General features: G+C 44.2%; 1 protein-coding gene across 2 annotated transcripts in view; it reads right to left on the reverse strand.

The window, feature by feature from the left end:
* OSBP2 (oxysterol binding protein 2) overlaps positions 1-21,884 on the reverse strand; it is a 363,838-nt gene that overhangs the window by 321,135 nt on the left and 20,819 nt on the right. The gene's annotated exons all lie outside the window — the stretch shown is intronic.

The following is a 21,884-nucleotide window of genomic DNA, read 5'->3' on the forward strand; positions in this document are numbered from 1 at the left end:
ACATTGCTCAAAATGCTGATAACATGGAGGTATTCATTCAACCAGTCATTTTTCTTATGTCCAGTACAAGTTTGACAATGAAAGTAAATGTGCAATTAACTGTAAATAACCATAAATGACTAAGGGGCCTATTCAATAAACCTAAAAATTCTCTGGAGATAATTAGCTTTAGAACTCTCATGGAGTTCTAGCTAATTATAGGTAGAATTCATCATTCCACCTCTCCATAAGTATCTATTCCGAAAAGCTGTCATTTTTGCGATGACAGCTTTTTGGGAAATAGATACGTTTCCCTGCCTACACTACCTTATCGCATCTGGAAACAGTGCTGCGCATGCGCTGTTACATCTGTAAAACCAGCGCATGCGCAGCACTGCCTACAGATGTGTTAAGTTTCGTACCCCCCCCGATCCCCCCCCCCACCCCCTCCCCCCCTCCGCTCACCTTCCCCCACCCCCCGACTTACCTGTCCGCGCAGCAGCCTCCGGCTCCGTCCTGCTGGTCTGTCATGTGGTTTCCCAGCAGACCACATGACAGATTAGAAAAAAAATATATATATATATTTTTTTCTTTTTCTAAACTTTCTTGTGCTCTGCTGGGGAGCACACATGACAGACCAGCCTCCGGAGCCTGAGGACGGAGCAGAGCGCCGGAGGGACTCGTCGGGGGACCTGCACACGCTGATACAGGTAAGTTTCACCTGCTATTCGCCACCTCACAGTGGCGAATAGTAACTGCATCAAATTCTGAAAATTGATAATTTTTGGAATTTGATGAATACCACAATTTCCACATCCCCATACTAATGTACTAATGTATGGGGAGTGTGGAAATTAACGCAGGGGAACTTAGCAAGGAGATATCTGTGATATCTCCTGTGTTAAGTCTGTTCATGAATACCAAAATAACGTTATTTAAGGAAAACATTATTTTAGTGTTGATGAATAGGCCCCTGGGTGTTCTGTATTACAGAACAGGGAGGTATTAGAACCCCTGGCAAAGGTGGCTGCACAATTTAATCGATATTTTTTTTTTCTTAAAAAGGAGGACTACACAAAAGAACCAGTTTGAAAAAAAATAAAATAAATAATAATATAAAAATAGGAGACTCATTTTTTTCTCATACAGCAAGGACATCTGGGGCTGCACAGTGGCACAATGGTTAGCTTTGCTGTCTCACAGCAACTGGAGTCATTTTTTAATTTCCCACCCAACCTCATCTGTGTGGAGTCTGTGTGTTCCAATGGGACAGGGAATATAGATTGTAAACTCCACAAGGGTAGGGGACTGATGTGCAATACTTGTGCACTCTTTGCGACTAACTTTCAGAAAGTCATCTTCTAAAGCAGCACTCCTACTGTAGATAGGCTGAAAAATGTTCTCAGGAATCATATCATGGAGACTGCAGCTTCTAATGGTTTTAATCAAATCAGTCATGTAATCTGGACACACAGGGCTGTACTGCCACCAGATCCAATGCACAGCTGAAGTTTTTAAAGTGCAACATTTTAAATTTAGATTAGGTTTGAATTTGCAAATATGGCTAATCTGTTAACTCTACTACTGTCACACAAAAAAAATGCACTTGCCCTTTTTTCACTCCATCACCGATTTTATTTGCTGTTGTGGCAAAGACTAAATTAATGTACTCCAAAGTCAAAGCACCTTTACGGTAGTAAAAATATATCTTACACTAAAGAGTTAAAAATACCAATTTGGCAGCACTGCCAAAAACATAAAAATCCTTCGCACGGACAATATACAAAACTAAATTTGTCCAAGATTGTTTTATTTGATGTCCTATATCAGCGTTAAGATATTTATTTGTGCAAACAAAAGGTATTAGAAAATAAATTGACAGAGCCAGTCGTCGTTGATTCATCCTGTAGATGCTTGTGCTAGGTTAAATAAATACAAATAAAACTCTGTACATTTCAAAAAGCACATGATAAATAAAAGATCTAGACCCAGTTATAAATGAGGAACCTGCCATCATGTCATTTCTAGAAATTACTCCCTATCTTATGTACCTGAACAGAATAATTATGTAAATATGTGAAATCTTTCCCAATAAGCCTTTAGAACTTGGCCTGTTGCTTATCAGCTTACTAGGGGAGTGAATTTTGCATCAACTCACAAGCAGTGATGAAAATGACCACATGTATTTATTAAAGTAGGGGCTATTCCTATCACTTTGCTTCCAAATTCGGACTCGGCGTGTGTACTGCTCATGCTGAGCCATCAGCAAGAATGAGTCAGTGGGAGATGACAGGGAGGGATGAGGGCAATACAAATGTGCCCTACAGTAGTCCATAGGCTACTATGGGCTAATGCCATCTTCAGATGGTGTTGGCTACGGGGGTCAAGCTCTCATTCCAGAGCTTGGTAAATCTGACATCTTAGCAGCCCTAATAGAAACCTATGTGGCATCTGCTGGGTTGCAAAGATCTCTTCCCCAGTCCCTTCTTGCTATATTCTGGTCAGATTTTGGGGGGATGGGGATTCTGGAGATTTCTCGCAAAGTATAAGAGGGTTTAAAGTTTAAAAACTTTATGTAAGTAGTCATGTTGGTGCATACATCTGACATTTATTTTCTCCACTCCAGTAGAGTACCTGCAAGGCAGATGATCGATGACAAGGAAGGGTGGGAGGGGTGGTGCTACTCGTTATTAAGCCCCCCACAACGTGGCATAATGCTTCATATTGTGGGTCTATGAATATGAAAAGGGCAGGGCCAAGATGGCACAATTCTCATAGAATCACCTCATATTGGTCCCTCCACCTCCTCATGGACAAAGGATATGCGCTATTATGCTCCCTGTCCAGACCATTTCTTTAGTTAGACAGTGGGGTGTGAGAGGGTTACCTACTCTTCCAGGAGTCCACAGTACTACCCAAAAATTATTTTAAAACTATATTATTTTGAACCAACTACAAACATATTACCATGCAAAATCATAGGTGATAGCGTCCCTAATGTCAAACCTTGTGACTGATGTGTCAGAAATGACCTGAATTTCACTAAATCAGATAATCTCTAATGCAGCGAACACCATACATGCCTACTCTCCCGGGAGGCTCCCGATTTTTCGGTTAACCCCCCGCACCACCAAAAGAGTAGGCAAATCTCCCGCATCCCGACCACTTCCTAGTGAAGTGGGCAGGATGGGGAGATTTTCCGATAAATTTGCGGGTCCATAGGGAGGGGGCGGGTCTAAATGGCGCAATTAGCGTAATTAGTGGCCTAATGATGGCTATAGCCTGGTCCCGTTCCCCCGGAGATGAGAGCAGCGGGTACTCTTCGGTGGCTTCTGGAAAGGTGTCCTGCAAACTAGGTAAGTATGGCAAACACCAGCGATCATCTCACTGTGCATGTTTAAAGTTATAATATTTGCATGGTTAAAATGCTGTAAGTAGCATTAGAACAGTTTTAAATCCCATCGCCAGCATTGTCATGTCACTGAGGACATAGTGATAGTCGACATGCTGACCACATATCTAACTGGAGGTGTGCCATGCCCTGTAGATAGAGCAGCCATCCTTCATATAAGGCCAAAATGGCCACAGTCCAGCTTTACCTTCACTCTGCACTGTCGCAGCCACAAGCAGTTAGAAGAGTAGAGACGGTTTCAGCAAATCACTGAAATGAACATAACTACAATTGATTTCAGCTAATGAATAGAAATGAATGTAAAGTCCTTTACTGTCATTAGATGAAAACTGCAGGGCTTCCTCTCTAGGCCAGCGGGGTGCTCTCATTCCTGCTAACATGGAAACCACAAGCCACCATAAAGTGGGACTGGTGGGTGTGAGTCTGGCACTAGACAGTATGGAACTGTAGTGTTCAAGAGGCCTAGAAGAATTGATGCTGTTTTGAAGGCAAAGGGTAGTCACACTAAATATTGATTTGATTTAGATTCCTCTTCTGTACATTCACTTTGCATTTTGTTAATTGATAAAAAATAAACTATTAACACTTCTATTTTTGAAAGCATCCTTACTTTACAGCATTTTTCCACACCTGCCTAAAACTTTTGCACAGTATTGTTTGTGTACAGTGTATGTATGTATATATACATACACACATTATATATATATATATCTCGATGTTCCCTTTGTTATATCAACCTGTGGAAGAACTTGATATAGAGAAATAAAAAATAAGTAACCCTCTAAATCACTCCTGGATATGTAGTTTCTGCTTTTTCCCAGAAAAACATAACCTCAGTATCAGTCACTCACTCACTCACTCGAGAGGGAGGGGGCAAAGTATACAGTAGCAGCTTGAAATAATATCGAAAGATAAAAGAAAAAAAAAAAAGCCCACCATCAAGTAATGGAATTGAAATGCTGGCGGTTCAAATCCCGACAGCGGCTGCTCGACAGGATGAAGATCCCGACAGAGGCAGGTAAGTACCCTTACCTCCCCTGCCACCCTCCCTTAGTTGTGCCCAACCCTAACCTCCCCCCGGGGGGGCCTAATCCTAACCCTCCCCCTTAGGGGTGCCTAATACTAACCTCCCCCCAAAACCTAACACTAACCCCGCTAACTGGCCTAAACCTAACCCCCTCCCCTCGACTAAGAGGACGCACGGCCCGTACTTAACTCGTTCAGGCACGCGTCTTCCTGGATTCCAGCATCAGGATTACGATACCGACGCCTATCATGAATCCTTTGCTGGCATTCAGCAGTCGGTATTGTGACCGGCGGACGCAATAACCACATCCCCACCAGGTGTGGTCTTCAAGGTAACCAATGATTTCTATAAAAAAAAAAAAAGGACCCTCATTTTAGATAGTATTAATCATATTGAAACAGTAGGCAGGGGCGTATCTTCCTATTGGCCTGGATTGCCCTCGTTGGCTGGCACCCGACATAATTAACAAATGATCACTGGTCTCCTGTCATAATTAACAAATGATCACTGGTCTCCTGTTTGGTCTGCCGCAGACAGCTGTCTTTAGTAAATGATCCCGGGTCTCCTTCTGTCTCCTCTGCTCTTATCAGTGTCCTCCATTGATTGTTAATGTGTATCAGGCTTCTTATATGTCCCTTTATATCAGAAACATTTAAAATTAGAGAGACTAATTTTTTTTTTTTCTAATATATCTTTTCTCCCACAATACCCATACATACTACATACCAATCACCACTCACTAATTCCCATATGTCAACCTTGCAGAAAAAGAGTGTAAGCACCACATCAACCACATAGCTCTATTCGCAAGATAATTTGCATATATGCAAATTATCTTGCCCACAATGCACCTTGTTTGTTATTGATGCCCTCTTCTCCTGTGTTGTCAACATATAGAAATTAATAAACAGTGCTTGCATGTAGTAAGTGTTATAACTGAAAAAAATATAAAAATATATATATATTAAAAAAAAAAAAAAAGTGTGTGTGTGTGTGTGTATATATATATATATATATATATATATATATATATATATATATTCTCCCTATTTCTACAGGCGTGTAAGTTGAACTACCCCCAGTGTAAGTACTAATATATTTATCTTTTCCTCAGTATGGGGAATTGACCATGATCTTTATAGATTGTGGATACTCAGGTAATAGGATTAAGATATAATCCCAATGGGCTGTTTTTAATTTTGTGTGTGAGATAGTAATGGACCCATGTGGGCGGTTTTACCAGTGAATTATATGGCAGAGTTAAAAAAGCATAATGCAGTGTACAGTACAATTTGAATATATGTAAATTATTTTACCCATAATGCATGTTTGTTTTTGATGCTATGTATTAAAAAAAGAGAAAAAAAAATATTCTCCCTATTTCTACAGGTGTCTGAATTAAACTACCACCAGTGTGTGTTATTTTATTTTTTCAAGTAGAAGCAGTCATTGGAGGGGGGCGCCAGTCCCTTAGTTTTCCAGGGGCGCTCGGACCCAAAGATACACCCCTGACAGTAGGTTAGCTTAGTGCAGGCTTGTCCAACCCGCGGCCCGCGGGCCGCATGCGGCCCAGGTCGGCCCGCATACCTCTCAAGTGTCCCGGATTCAGCGGGACATTCACGATATGTCCCGCTGTTCCGGGATTGCTCACTGTAGTCCCGGCGCCCCCAGACCACGCCCCCACGCTCTCCTTCATTCACTGTGCCGCCAGCGTAATCAGTGGCGGGCTGGGCCGGGGGGCAGGGTGCCATGTGCCCCCGGGCCGCAGCGTCATGCGGGCCGCGGGCCGGTGCAGTCTGTGTCACTGTGAGTCCGAGTCCGCTGACCGGGAGTCCGGTCAGCGCTACACAGCACAAACACACAGCCGCCAGAGCCGGCAGCTTTGTGTTTGCTGTAATCAGCAGCCGCTGAGAGTCTGTCAGACTCTCATCGGATGCCGCTGCTCCCACTGCGGGAGCCATCTTCCGGCTCCCGCAATGGGTAATGGGAGAGCCGTCGTCATGACGACGTCTCTCCCATAATGCAAAGCGGCCAGAGGAGCCGGTGGAAGCGTCGGGACCAGGAGCGGGAGTTTCAGGTAAGTGGTTTTTTTTATTTTTTTTTATTAAGTCTCTCTCTACTAGGGGGGGGATTACTATGGGGGCACTACCAAGGGGGGGGATTACTATGGGGGCACTACCAAGGGGGGGATTACTATGGGGCACTACCAAGGGGGGGTTACTATGGGGGCACTACCAAGGGGGGGATTACTATGGGGGAACTACCAAGGGGGGGGATTACTATGGGGGCACTACCAAGGGGGGGGGGATTACTATGGGGGCACTACCAAGGGGGGGGGATTACTATGGGGGCACTACCAAGGGGGGGGGATTACTATGGGGGCATTACCAAGGGGGGGATGATTACTATGTGGGCACTACCAAGGGGGGGATTACTATGGGGGCACTACCAGGGGGGATTTCTATGGTGGCACTACCAGGGGGGGATTACTACTGGGGGCACTACCAGGGGGGTGGATTACTATGGGGGCACTACAAGGGGGGGGACTACTACTACTGGGGGCACTACAAAGGGGGGACTACTACTACGTTACTGTTATTTTATGTGCGGCCCAAACCAAGTTTTCATCTTCTAATGTGGCCCAGGGAAGGTGAAAGGTTGGACACCCCAGGCTTAGTGTATGCCCTCATATGGATTATTATTACACAAATCTCAGTAGCCAGAGCCATGTGCAGGTGATTAGCAAAAAAACGGACATCTGACTTTGCTCTCCAGTTTTAGCTTTTATCTCTGCTGGTTTGTGTATGTGGTAAGCAGTTTATTCATATGATGATTATAATGTAATGTAGAAGAGGTCACAACACTAGGCTCCATGACAGCCGTGTCTCTGTAGAATGAAATATGGATGGTTTAGCAATACAAAGGATTTCCTTTATGCTTTGCAGTGTTGAAGCAGTTATCCTTGGACCAAAATTAAAAACTTATGTACAATATATAAAGAAAAAATAATAATCTATACATTTGATTTAATAACAAATGTATTTTAAGAGGATACGTTAAGTCATGAATGCTGCTAAGCAGGAGTGTCACATAATCAAAACCAAAGTCACAGGCTGTTTAGTGAAACGTGGTCTTCAGCCCTTTTTCTTTTATATATTTATTTATTACCATCAAATAGTCTGCAGATTTCACGTACTCTATAGCAGTGGTCAGGGAACAGGGGTAAATTACCCCACATGGGATAAAAATGAAATTCCTGGGGGTAATTGCCGGACATGCATATGAATCATTCTATAATACAGAATGATTCATATGCATGCCCGGGTGTGCCGCAGGGAGGCTCTAAGCCGGACACCCGCTGGGATGTTATTACCAGCGGGCGCCCGGCTCCTTCCCTGCAACGCCGTGTTAGCCGGAGTTCTCTTCTGAACTCCAGCCTCCGGCTCTCTCGATGTGCACTATGGGAGAGGCGCCATAGTTCGGAGGAGCAGCCGGGCGGACAGGACGGCGGCGGATGCAGGAGCGGGGATTAAGGCAAGTGGTTTTTTTTGTACAAGCGGAACTACAGGGCCACTATATGGGGGCACTACTACAGGGGCATTATATGGGGGCACTGCTTTACGATTTCCTTGCTTTCAAATCAAGGGGGTAACGCCCGTATCTAAATATATTTTGGGGTAAAAGATAAAAAAGTTCCCTGACCCCTGCTCTATAGCATACAGCAGTGGTTCCCAAACTGTGTGCCGTGGCACCATGGGGTGCCTCAGCTTGGTAGACCAGCATCAAATCAAATTATTTATGGTCAATATAATGTAAATATGTGGATAAACAGAAGCACAAACCTGTCCACCACAACATAAATGAAACTAAGGATGACAGGTAAGCACTATTTGCTTTATATTTTGTTTTTTACATTTCTCATTAGCATTACGTTTGGCCTAGAGGTGCCTAGAAAACAATGCTGATAGTCTAGGGTGCCGTGATGCAAAAAAGTTTGGGAACCACTGGCATACAGGATAATTAACACCTTTTCAAGGTTTTAGACTGCAATCTGGTCACAATAATTTCTAAGTGCAGAAATAGTAGTTACTGGATAAAGAGGAATAAATACTGTACCAATATAGAGCAACCTGACATTAGGGCAAAGTATCATAATGCATCTATATTACAGCAAACGGATTCTCAGAGCAGAAGTTAGCGGCAGATGTGCAGAGGGTGTTTGTGGTCCTGGGGGGATATGAAGTGTTCCAAATGAGAGGGTTCTAGCCAATATGCTCAGCGCTGTGTATTACTACAGTAGTTCTCAACCTGCCATTATTTCTCTCTCTCTCTTGCTACATTTTTGTAAGTGAAGCAATTTAGTAGTTTCTAAAGAGAAAAAACCAAAACATGTTTTAGGTTTTATTTATATATTATACAGTTGGGCAAAAAAGTATTTGGACAGCCACCGATTGTGCAAGTTGTTGCACTTTAAAAGATGAGAGAGGTCTGTAATTTCCATCATAGGTACACTTTAACTGCGAGAGACAGAATCAGAACAAAAAATTCCGGAAATCACATTGTATGATTTTTAAACAATTTATTTGTATATTCTTTAGGAAAAAAAAAATATTTGGACACCTTCCAACCAGCAAGAATTCTGGCTTTCACAGACCTGTTACTTCTTCTTTAGGAAGCTCATCTATCCTCCACTCATTACCTGTATTAATGGCACCTGTTTGAACTGGCTAACTGTATAAAAGACACCTGTCCACACCCTCAAACAGGCAGACTGCAACCTCTCCACCATGGCCAAAACCAGAGAGCTGTTTAAGGACACCAGGGACAAAATTGTAGACCTGCACAAGGCTGGGATGAGCTACTCGACAATAGGCAAGCAGCTTGGTGAGAAGAGATCAACTGTTGGTGCAATTATTAAAAAATGGAAGAAATACAAGATCACTGACAATCTCCCTCCACCAGGGGCTCCATGCAAGATCTCGCCTCATGGGGTATCAATGATCTTGAGAACGGTGAGGGATCAGCCCAGAACTACACGGGGGGACCTGGTCAATGACCTCAAGAGAGCTGGGACCACAGTCACAAAGGTTACCATTAGTAACACACTACGTCGTCATGGATTCAAATCCTGCAGCGCCCAAAAGATCCCCCAGCTAAAGCCAGCACATGTCCAGGCCTGTCTATAGTTTGCCCGTGACCATCTGGATGATCCAGAGGAGGATTGGGAGAATATCATGTGGTCAGATGAGACCAAAATAGAACTTTTTGGTATAAACTCCACACGCAGTGTTTGGAGGGAGAAGAATGATGAGTGGCATCTCAAAAACACCATACCCACTGTGAAGCATGGGGGTGGAAACATCATGCTTTGGGGATGCTTTTCTGCAAAGGGGACAGGACGACTGATCCGTATTACGGAGAGGATGAATTGGGACATGTATCATGACATTTTGGGGAAATACCTCCTTCCCTCAGTAAGAGCTTTGAAGATGCAACGTGGCTGGATCTTCCAGCATGACAATGACCACCAACACACCGCCCGGGCAACTAAGGAGTGGCTCCGTAAGAAGCATTTCAAGGTCCTGGATTGGCCTAGCCAGTCCTTAGACCTCAACCCATTAAAAAAAAATCTGTGGAGGGAGTTGAAAGTCCATGTTGCCCGGCGACAGCCCCAAAACATGACACATCTAGAGAAGATCTGCATTGAAGAGTGGGCCAAAATACCTGCTGCAGTGTGTGCAAACCTGGTCAGGAACTACAGGAAACGTTTTACCTCTGTAATTGCCAAACGAGGTTACTTTACAAAGTATTGGAGTTCAACTTTTTGATTGTCCAAATATTTTTTTTCCAAAAGAATATACAAATAAATTGTTTAAAAATCATACAATGTGATTTCTGGAATTTTTTGTTCTGATTCTGTCTCTCACAGTTAGAGTGTACCTATGATGGAAATTACAGACCTCTCTCATCTTTTAAAGTGCAACAACTTGCACAATCGGTGGCTGTCCAAATACTTTTTTGCCCCACTGCATGCTTGCATGTACACATATGCATATAATTTTATTATATATATATATATATTGTGATAGGATCACTGGTAAAGTGGTCTGTGGCAGGTACATTTGTCCCAGATTCCTGTCTTTTGTGTTTTAAACCCCCAGGAGAAAGTCTGCAATATAGCAGGCTTGAGTTTCGGCTTTTTGAAAAGCCGGTTTGGGACCTGGGGGTTGTGGGTGAGAGGAGAGGGAGCCACTCCAGGTTTTGGTTCTCTTAGCCTGGTAACAAGCTTGATTGGGTTCCCACCTGAGAGTGGCCAATATAAGCCTAGTGTGTTGAGGACTGATTGTCTCACCTGGGAGAGCAGACAGGGAGTTTGCTCAGAGACACTTGGAAAACCTATCTGTGAGTACTGTGCTGTGCTTTGTTGCTGGCGAGGGCATTAGGCCCTGCCAGGTTCTGGTAGTGAGGGAACTACCTGTGGTTAGTGCCCCGACAGGGCTAGAATTTACGTTTATGTTTTCTTTGTGTTATTTCTGACATTGTACAATAAAGACTGGCGCCGACCAGCTTGTACTTGCATCCAGACTGGTGTGCTGCTTCCCTGCTGCTGTGTGTGTGTGTGTAAGGAAGGAGTCCTCTACCCAGGAGAGGGACCCCCTAACCTAACTGTCACAATATGGTGGAGAATGCGGGCACCCACACACACTGAAGTTGCAGCGAGAGGAAAACTTTCCGTTTAAAAATTAAAAGGGACAGACACCCAATTAGTGAGTGTGGAAATAACACTGTGTCCTTGGAGTCCCATAGAGGAGGCGTCAGCCAATGCTCAGAGAGGCAAGGTTCAGCTTTCAACCTACACCCCAGGACAAAATGGAGGACATTATTAAAGCCTTGCTCAAAGCTACAGCAGTTCAGCAGGAGACGAACAAAGCTCAGCAGGAATCTACCAGGGCTCAGCAGGAATCCACCAGGGCTCAGCAGGAATCCACCAGGGTGCAACTGTTGGCCTTGGAGACCACCCAGGGGCAACAACAGGTTGCCATCGAGGAAACCCGCCGGGCCTTAGCGGAAAACAGCCAGGCCATAAAAGAGGTGGTACAGCTCCTGATCGCCCGGCCCAGAGATGTTGGTACTGGTCCTCCCACCACCACTCACTCCGTACGAGCCAGTCACTTCCTCCAGAAGATGACTTTGGGCGATGATGTGGAGGCCTATCTCACCGTTTTTGAAAGAACGGCTGAAAGGGAGAGTTGGCCCAAGGAGCAGTGGGCAAGTCTGGTGGCACCTTTTTTGTCTGGGGAGCCACAAAAGGCCTATTTTGACTTATGCCTGGCTGATGCCAAGGACTATAAAAAACTAAAACAGGAGATCCTAACTCGCTTGGGAGTCACCACCTTTGTTCGTGCCCAACGGGTCCACCGCTGGGAGTTCCATATGGACAAGCCTCCACGTTCACAGATGCATGACCTCGTCCATCTGTCCTCAAACTGGCTACAGCCTGAGACGCTGACGGGACCACAGATCGTGGAAAGGGTCGTGATGGACCGGTACCTGCGATCATTACCTGCGACTCTGCGCAAATGGGTGAGCCATGCAGACCCTAAGTCCGCGGACCAGTTGGTCGAGCTGGTGGAGAGGTACGTGGCGGCTGAGGAGCTGATGAGTATGCCCCACCGAGCCCTGATGGCGCACCGGCGAACTCCCAGAGACACTGGTAAGACTGTTCCAGGGGAGAAGGGTGCTGGGCGGTGGAATGTACCCAAGACTGAGGGTGTAGAACCTGGAGACAGGCCTGCCAGGCCAGGAAGGTTCTTGCCCCGTAAACGACTAGACATTAATATGACTCAGTGTTTCTGATGTGGTGGCTCGGCCATATTGCCGCTAATTGTGCACTTACAACTGAACCTATGCAATGTGATACTGCTCATGTCTACCGCAGGGGGTCTTTCTTTGCACAGATAGCCTGTACGGCTGACCGGCAGGCTGAGACTGATAAGCACATGTGTGTACTCACTGTAGATGGCAACCGAGTAGAGGCACTGTTAGACGCTGGTAGCTTGGTGACACTGATAAAAAGCTGAGCTGGTGAACCCCTTGAGGCATACAGGAAAAACTGTTGGTGTGACCTGCATACATGGGGATACTCGATATTATGTTACGGCCGAGGTGAACATCGAGACACCATGTGGCTCTGCTATAGTTTCTGTGGGTTTGGTGCATGGTCTGGTGTACGATGCAATATTGGGGAGAGACTTTGCTCACTTCTGGAAGTTGTGGGAAAGCCGTTTTGTTCCAGAGGTGAACAACCCCGATCCATTTGAGAAGGCTGTCGATGTAGTGGAGGAGGGAGTTTCTTCTGAGTCAGAGTTATTCCCTTTTTCTACTATGGTTGGCGAACTAGAGAATGCGGAACGTGACGGTGGCCCGCCAACTGATGTGCCTCCCATTGAGGTGGGAAGTGTTGTTGGGCCAGGTGATCGTCTGCCTGATTTAGAGGTCAGAAGAGAGGTCTTTGCCGTGGAGCAGTTGAATGACCCTACTTTGGTAAAAGCCAGGGAGAATGTAAAAGTAGTTGATGGTAAACCCGTAGACCCTGATAGTCCTTTGTCCTATCCCCACATGGCAATGTGTCAGGATTTGTTATATCAGGTGACTAAGAAGGGGAAGATGTTGTGGAACAACTAATAGTTCCCAAAGCCTACAGAAGAACAGTGTTGGATCTGGCCCATGGTCATATAACGGCAGGCCATCTAGGGGTAGAGAAAACCACTGAGCGAATAATGCAGAGGTTTTTCTGGCCCGGGCTTCATAAAGAGGTATCTGACTTTTGCGCATCCTGCCCTGAGTGTCAGTATCATGCTCCCAGGCCACATTTTAAGGGTCCACTAGTTCCATTGCCTATCATACAAGTGCCATTTGAAAGAATAGCGATGGATTTGGTTGGACCCTTAATGAAGTCTGCCAGGGGACACCAGTATATTCTGGTCATAATGGATTACGCTACCAGGTACCCGGAAGCGATCCCGTTGCGCAATACGTCAACCAAGACCATTGCCAGAGAGCTAGTTCATGTCTTTAGCAGGCTGGGTATACCTAAGTAGTTACTAACTGACCAGGGTACACCGTTTATGTCCAAAGTCATGAAAGAGTTATGCCACCTGTTCAAAATCGAACAGTTAAGAACTTCGGTTTATCACCCTCAAACCGATGGGTTGGTCGAGAGGTTTAACAAGACGTTAAAACACATGCTTAGGAAAGTGGTCGACAAGGATGGTAGGGATTGGGACTACTTATTGCCGTATTTATTGTTGGCCATAAGAGAAGTTCCCCAGTCCTCCACCTGGTTTTCACCCTTCGACTTGTTGTATGGGAGACACCCAAGGGGGTTACTAGACATTGCCAAAGAGACATGGGAGGGGCAGTCTAGTCCTTACAAAACGGTGATTGAGTATGTTTCTCAAATGCAGGAGAGAATTGCTGCTGTAGTGCCGATAGTGAGAGAGCATCTGGAACAGGCTCAACAGGCACAGCAGAGGGTATACAACCGCAATGCTCGGTTACGCAGCTTTGCTCCTGGGGACAGAGTGTTAGTATTGGTTCCCACTGTGGAAAATAAACTTTTGACTAAATGGCAAGGGCCCTTTGAAATCTTAGAAAGAGTGGGGCAGGTCAATTACAAAGTTTACCAGCCGGGGAAAAGAAAGCCGGAACAGATATACCATATAAATCTGTTAAAGCCCTGGAAAGATAGAACGGTACTGTCGGCCGTCCGAGACCCTCCAGTAAATCCAGGGCCCTTAGTTCCCGAAGTGACAGTGGCAAAAACCCTGTCGGCAATTCAACAACAAGAGGTCAAGGAGTTTCTGATTAGAAATAGGGTGCTGTTCTCTGACGTACCTGGGAAAACCTCGGTCATTAAACATGACATCACTGACCCAGGGGTTAAAGTTAATCTAAAGCCCTATAGGTTACCAGAAGCACAAAGAGAATCGGTGTCGAAAGAAATTAAAAATATGCTAGAGTTAGGGGTTATTGAAGAATCACATAGTGAATGGTCAAGTCCCATTGTGTTGATTCCAAAGCCCGACGGGAGTGTGCGTTTCTGCAATGACTTCCGAAAGTTGAACAGTGTTTCAAAATTCGATGCCTACCCGATGCCAAGAGTGGATGAACTGATTGAGAGACTAGGGACGGCAAGGTATTTAACCACTCTTGACCTAACCAAAGGGTATTGGCAAGTACCGTTAACCGAGAGCGCCAAACAAAAGACAGCTTTTTCAGCACCAGAGGGCTTGTTTCAGTACAAGATGTTGCCCTTCGGGCTACATGGGGCACCTGCTACCTTCCAAAGAATGATGGACAGGATTCTAAGGCCCCATAGACGGTATGCGGCTGCTTATCTGGATGACGTGGTCGTTCGTAGTCCTGATTGGCAGTCTCACTTACCCAGGGTACAAGCAGTGTTGGACTCCATCTATAAGGCAGATTTGACAGCCAACCCAAAAAAGTGTTGTCTAGGCATGGAGGAAGTAAAATATCTGGGATACACCATTGGCAGAGGCCTGATAAAGCCTCAGCTCAATAAAGTTGATGCCATACAAAACTGGCCACGGCCTCTGAATAAGAAGCAGGTGAGAGCCTTCTTGAGAATTACGGGGTATTACAGGAGGTTTATACCCAACTTTGCCACCATGGCAGTCCCACTGACTGACCTGACCAAAGGCAAACAAAAAGTCATGGTAGAATGGAGTCCTGAGGCAGAGAAAGCTTTTCAGGAGTTGAAAGTAGCGTTGTGTTCCCAACCAGTCCTGATGACTCCTAATTTTGAAAGGGAATTCATAGTACAAACCGATGCATCAGAAGTAGGTATAGGAGTGGTCCTGTCCCAGAACAAGGAAGGTGAGGAACACCCTATTTTCCATCTTAGCAGAAAGTTGAATGTACATGAGAGAAACTATGCCACAGTGGAGAAGGAGGCGTTGGCCATAAAGTGGGCGTTAGAGGCTCTCAGGTACTACTTGGTCGGAAGAAAGTTCAAATTGATCACTGACCATGCACCTCTGAAGTGGATGTCTGAAAATAAGGACAGTAATGCGAGAATTACAAGATGGTTCTTGGCGTTACAAACTTTTAAATTTTCAGTGGAACACAGGCCAGGAAGCCAGCTGGCCAATGCTGACGCGTTGTCACGCGTTCATTGTTTGGGGGCTTCAGTTGTTCCTCCCCACAGGTCGAAACAAAGGGGGGGGATATGTGATAGGATCACTGGTAAAGTGGTCTGTGGCAGGTACATTTGTCCCAGATTCCTGTCTTTTGTGTTTTAAACCCCCAGGAGAAAGTCTGCAGTATAGCAGGCTTGAGTTTCGGCTTTTTGAAAAGCCGGTTTGGGACCTGGGGGTTGTGGGTGAGAGGAGAGGGAGGGCTCCACCCACAGCCACTCCAGGTTTTGGTTCTCTTAGCCTGGTAACAGGCTTGATTGGGTTCCCACCTGAGAGTGGCCAATATAAGCCTAGTGTGTTGAGGGCTGATTGTCTCACCTGGGAGAGCAGACAGGGAGTTTGCTCAGAGACACTTGGAAAACCTATCTGTGAGTACTGTGCTGTGCTTTGTTGCTGGCGAGGGCATTAGGCCCTGCCAGGTTCTGGTAGTGAGGGAACTACCTGTGGTTAGTGCCCCGACAGGGCTAGAATTTACGTTTATGTTTTCTTTGTGTTATTTCTGACATTGTACAATAAAGACTGGTGCCGACCAGCTTGTACTTGCATCCAGACTGGTGTGCTGCTTCCCTGCTGCTGTGTGTGTAAGGAAGGAGTCCTCTACCCAGGAGAGGGACCCCCTAACCTAACTGTGCCACAATATATATATATGGGAGGCACATATAGAAACCGTTGTAATTCCTGCACCGTTCACCTGATTTGGATGTAATTACCCTCAAATTAAATCTGAAAGTCTGCAGTTAAAGCACATCTTGTTTGTTTCATTTCAAAGCCATTGTGGTGGTGAATAGAGGCCAAAATATGAAAATTCTGTCAATGTCCCAATATTTATGCACCTGACTGTATATATTTACAGTTAACCAATCTACAACATATTTTTCACCTATCGCACATTAATTCTCAGGGCACATCCAGCCTAGAAATAAATACAGAGATGTGGCCATAAACACTGGTTGGGAAACACTGGCATAACTTCTCATTCACCATGGGGTATTACCAATTAGGGGAGAGTTTACCAAAAAACTCATACTTGCAGGGGTTTGGTATTCAGTAAGGTACCAATTTTTCCTAAAATCCATATTTTAAAGAAAAATTGGTGGCACTTGCTCTGGAACCCTTTAGACGCTCCCCCTAATGACTAATTAATTGGAAATCTCCAATTAGCTTAATTAGTCCTTACTCACTTTCTGCAGCGCTGTCCTCCTCCATCTCTTCTCCAGCGTCACAGAATGCGCGTCCCTCCCCCCATCGGACCCAGCATCGATAAGTGTGTATGTACTTGCCGCACGCAGGGTACACAGTCTGATGTATACCCAGTTTAACCCCGCACACATTACCCCTAACCCCGCACACATTGCACTACCTACACTCCCCTTAATCCTGCTCCCTGCACAGCGCCTCGGCAGCCGACCGCAGGCTGAATGAAAAAAAAATAAAAAATAAATCACCTCCTGTGGTATTTTTGCGGCTACAAACCCGAGACCAATTTTATACTGCGGGTCTAATGAGCAGGCATACCAGCCGCAATCCAAAATTGGTCGCAAGGTCCGCGTAATTATTTGCGGGCAAAACCTTATGTTCAAATGGACATGCCGTCAGGTTTAGCAATTGGTAATTTTTTTGTGTTATGTTGTAATAGAGCACGGATTCTGTATGGGCGTATCTTGTAAACTTATCATGTTAGTACTATCCTAAGCATTCACCAATACACTAAAACATTTTGAGAGCATATTGTCATGTTAAAAAAGGTATTGCTATAAGAATTTGTCCCTTTTCACACTTTTTATTTTTTTAACTCAACACATTTTTATTGAATAAAATAGCAGTACATATTATATAAAACATCAACACAGAGTACAATTTAACCTTAAACGAAAAAGCAAAGTGAATAGAGAACAGATGGGGAGAAAAAAAAAAAAAGGCTTGGGAAATAATTAAATAAAATCAGCACATCTATAAAGAAAATAATACATACACTACACCTTACTGGGAAAATGTAAAAACAATTACAGTAGAGGTCTTAACCATTCACACAATAAAGTGAAGACAGAGCGATTGAGAGAGAACCACAGTTGGGGAAGCTTTGTGTAGAATAGTACTCAGACCATGAGAACCATTTAACTATAGGGGACAAGGTGAACATAGAATACTTGAAGCCTATAGTTTCCATTTCATAGCTTTGCTGTATCAGAGATAATTTTGGATAGATGAGGAGGCAGGGACGTTTTATGAGAGGAGGGGGCCCATGCGCAGACTCAGTGCAGGCCCCCTCTTCTCTCTAGCGGTGCCGCAATACAGTAGGTTCTGGTAGCTTAGTGCCAGAATCTACTGCACATGTGCGGGTCTCCGGGAAAATGGCACCCGCGCAGTTTTCCTGGGACCAGCAATTGTGCGCATGCGTTAGTCACCGGAACAATGGCCACTGCCATTTTCCCAGTGATTTTTGCTGCTCTGCAGCGCCGTCCCGGCATTCTGAGGAATACGGACAAGTATAAGACTATATGGGTGCAGGGTGTGCGGTGTGGACCCCACTGGACATAGGGGCCTGTGTGCACCGCACACCCTACACTCATTATAGATACGCCCCTGTGAGGAGGGTCAGAATTTATCCCTGTACTGGGCTAGAACTGCTCTCATTGCAATGAGGATATGACCAATCACATTTATTAAATCATTGGAGAGTCAGGGGGAAATTATGTAAAAGTGATACCTCAGGGAGGCGAGGGAGGGAGACCGAAGTGACCTGCTTAACCAGGTCAAAAATCTCAATCCATATAGGTTGAATTACCGGGCAAGACCAGAAGATATGAATCAAAGTGCCCTCTATTCCACAATCCTCCAGCAGAATTTAGAGGATTCTGGACAGATTTTATGGAGGTTAGCTGGAGTATGATATAGGCCATATAAAATACAAGTTTATACAGCATTTCAGAGTGATTTCTACATTTGGATATCTTAAAAATATTTGGAATTAATCCGACCCACTCCTCGTTAGTAATTGAAATTTGGAGGTCTGACTCCCATTAGATTGAATTGGTAACTTCTTACCATCCAAAGGAGGACACAAGTGTTTTATACCGCATGGAGATACTGCTTTTATGGTTCAATTATTAGAATTTGGAGGTTATATACTGAGTAGGAGAGGGTAGGGGTTGTGAACCAGCCGATTTGGAGGATAGCCAATGCTTAATTTGAATATATTTGTAAAACTCATTTACAGGGAGAGAATATTGTTCCCGGAGTCAGAGAAATGTTTTAAGATGTCGATTGTCATACAGATCCTGCACTGTCAGTATGCCCCGACCTAACCAAGCACATAGAGATAGATTGGGGATTCATTTTGAAACTACGGACATAGAAATGTTAGTAGTAGGGAGGGAAAACTCACCGAATAGTTTAAATAATCAAATTTTCCCAAACAACTACAAAATCAGATATAATCTTCAATTTAAGAGATTGAGAGGGTTTACTTTGAGAATCAGTCCACAAAAGATGTAATCCCTTAGCTGATGGAAGAGACAAGCATGCTGGTAAAGTTAGAGATTAGGAGAAGCTAAACCACCTTTGGGCTTGGATCTGAAAACATGAGCGCTAGATAATCTGGGTCTCTTACCTATTCAGAGAAATGTGGAGATGGCAGCATAGAATTTGGTGAAGAAACGAGCAAAGGTAAAATTGGGTATAGCCCAAAAAGAGAATTTTAGGTAGCAGTATAATTTTTACTGAGGACTGACATCCTAACCAGGAAATCTCATAATTGGCCCACTACGAGTTGTGCAGGAATCTTTATACCTAGGAAATTGAGGCAGGAAGTCTGCCAGGAGTAGGGTTATGTAATCTGCAATGAATGTAAGGAGGTCTGGTCTAAAACATATGCTAAAGATTCAGATTTAGAGGTATTTAATTTATAGTAGAGACGAAGAGCGAAGGCGGCTGAGACGGAAACACGGCAGGAGGAGAAGGCGGTCCTGATTCAAAGATTGACGGATTTACACAGCCGACCACAATTGGTGTTGCAACTGCAGAGTTTTCATCTAAAGAGTCAGGTTTTTGTCACAAATAAGAGGACACCATCAGCAAATAAGCACATTTTATGCTTAGAGGAGCCAATAGAAAGACCCTTAAGGGAAGTAGAACATCTAGTTTTCTCTGCTAAGTGTTCCACAGCTAATGCAAAGATTAAGGGGAATGTGTCCCATTGGAGATGTTGAAGCACCCAGATTAGAACCCATTATTGAATACACGAGCTGAGGGATCATATAGTGAGAATTGCTTTAAAAAAAAGAAGAAAAAAAAAAACAGCGAAAACCAAACCTAGCAAGAACCTTAGCCTTCAATAGGCCAATGCAATCTGTCAAAGGCCTTCTCTGCATCAAGACCATCAGAACAGGATTGAGCATAAAAACTTCTAAAAGGCTAAATACCTGTCTGGTGTTGTCAGGTGCCCGTCGGCCCAAAATGAACCCTACTTGGTCTTGGTCAAGGTGGGGAGTATAGGATTCAGCCAATTAGCTATTGGCTTAGCATATAGTTTGACATTGATGTTCAATAATGGAATCAGTCTATAATTCTGGCACAATGTCTGGTCCTTAACGAGCTTGGGGATGGTAATGATCTGGTTCTCCAACATTTCTTTAGGGAATAAGTTACATCAGTGGTTACCAAACTTTGACTCATGGCGCCCGAGGAGTATCAAAATTTTTTTCCATGGCACCCCTAGACCAAAAAGATTCTTATTGAGAAATGTAGCAAAAATTATTACATTAAATAAATTGTGTTTACCTGCTACTATTAGGCTCAGTTATGTGGTGGTGGATAGGGTTGTGCTTGGTTTGTATACATTTTATGATTGGAAGCAACCAGCACTGGTTTTTCCTATCACATTGACCATAAATATTTTGATTTGGTTCTGGACCTCCAACCTGAGGCTCCCTTGCAAGTACTCCAAGGCACCCAGTTTGGGAACCACAGAGTCACATAATTGAAGAGATTGGTCAATATAGGAGTAAGGTTTGGTTGGAAGGTTGTGTAAAAGCCATTAATGAACCTATCAGGATCAGGGGAGTTTTTAAGGGATTTAATTGTAACCTGAACCTCATTACTGCTCCATGGGGAAGAGAGAACTAGTTTTGTCTGTGGGGAAGCATGGGAGATTTAAAGAATCCAAAAATTGGTTAATGGTGGATTCAGTGGGCTGAGGTAAAGAAACATCAATTTGAAGATCATATAAAGACTCATAATAGCAAGCAAATCACTGTACAATATCTCAGGGATTAGAGGATGTGGTCCTGTCTGGATTAGCTAAGCATTTGATTCTATTTATAGCATTTTTTCCCCCTCAATTTGCTTGCTAGTAAATTTATTTGCTCAATTACCGAGAGTTTAGAACCACTGATGCAATTTAGCAATAGCCCACTGAACCTGGGAGAGATTAAGAGTATTCAATCGACTGTGTGACTCAACCAGGGTGAAATAGATAACACCATCTTTGGGATCTAGTTTGTGAAGCGCTTCTAAATTGGCCACTTGAGATTCATATGCTACTTGAACCTCCCGATTAGTCTTCCTGATTCTAACCGCTGCTTCTATAGCAGCCCCTGTTAATCTGTTAACACTGCCTTTAAAGTACGCCAATGATTTGAGGGAGAGATATCTACGGGGTATTTTATTTCCAAATATGTGGTTAATGAATTTTGCATGATACTTTTGCCTTCAGGCTCTGTCAGGATATATTCTTGCGAGCGCCAAGGTCTAAAGGGAGAGTTGGAGGAGAAAGGAGTCCAGCTCCAGACTAATGGTGCATGATCAGACTAAGATAAAGGTAATATGTCGATAGAGAATATAGTCTGAAGAGACCATTTGTCTGTCAATACTAAATCAATGCGCGAGTAAGATCTATGTACTGAGGAATAGGAGGTATAATCACATACACAAGAGTGCTTAACCCGCCATGCGTCATATAAATTATGTTCCGCCAATAAACGTGAAAAGGTGGAGGCAAGGGTACAAGCTGCAGACTGAGCTGGTTTGGAAATAGGGTAGGATTTCTCTAGATAAGTGTCTGGTGCTATGTTCCATGAGGAACAATGCTCCTTTTCGAACATTTTGGATCTTTTGAAAAATGGTATTAAGAAACCGGGGGTTGCCTAGAATTAGGAGCATAAATTGAAGTGAGGATAACATGCCGGTTGCCAATCTGTCCAACAAGTATCAGGAATCGCCCTTTACCATCCACTACTTTTTTCTCAAG

This window comes from Taudactylus pleione, unplaced genomic scaffold, assembly GCF_031769625.1.
Source record: "Taudactylus pleione unplaced genomic scaffold, aTauple2 ptg000162l, whole genome shotgun sequence".
Classification (NCBI taxonomy): domain Eukaryota; kingdom Metazoa; phylum Chordata; class Amphibia; order Anura; family Myobatrachidae; genus Taudactylus; species Taudactylus pleione.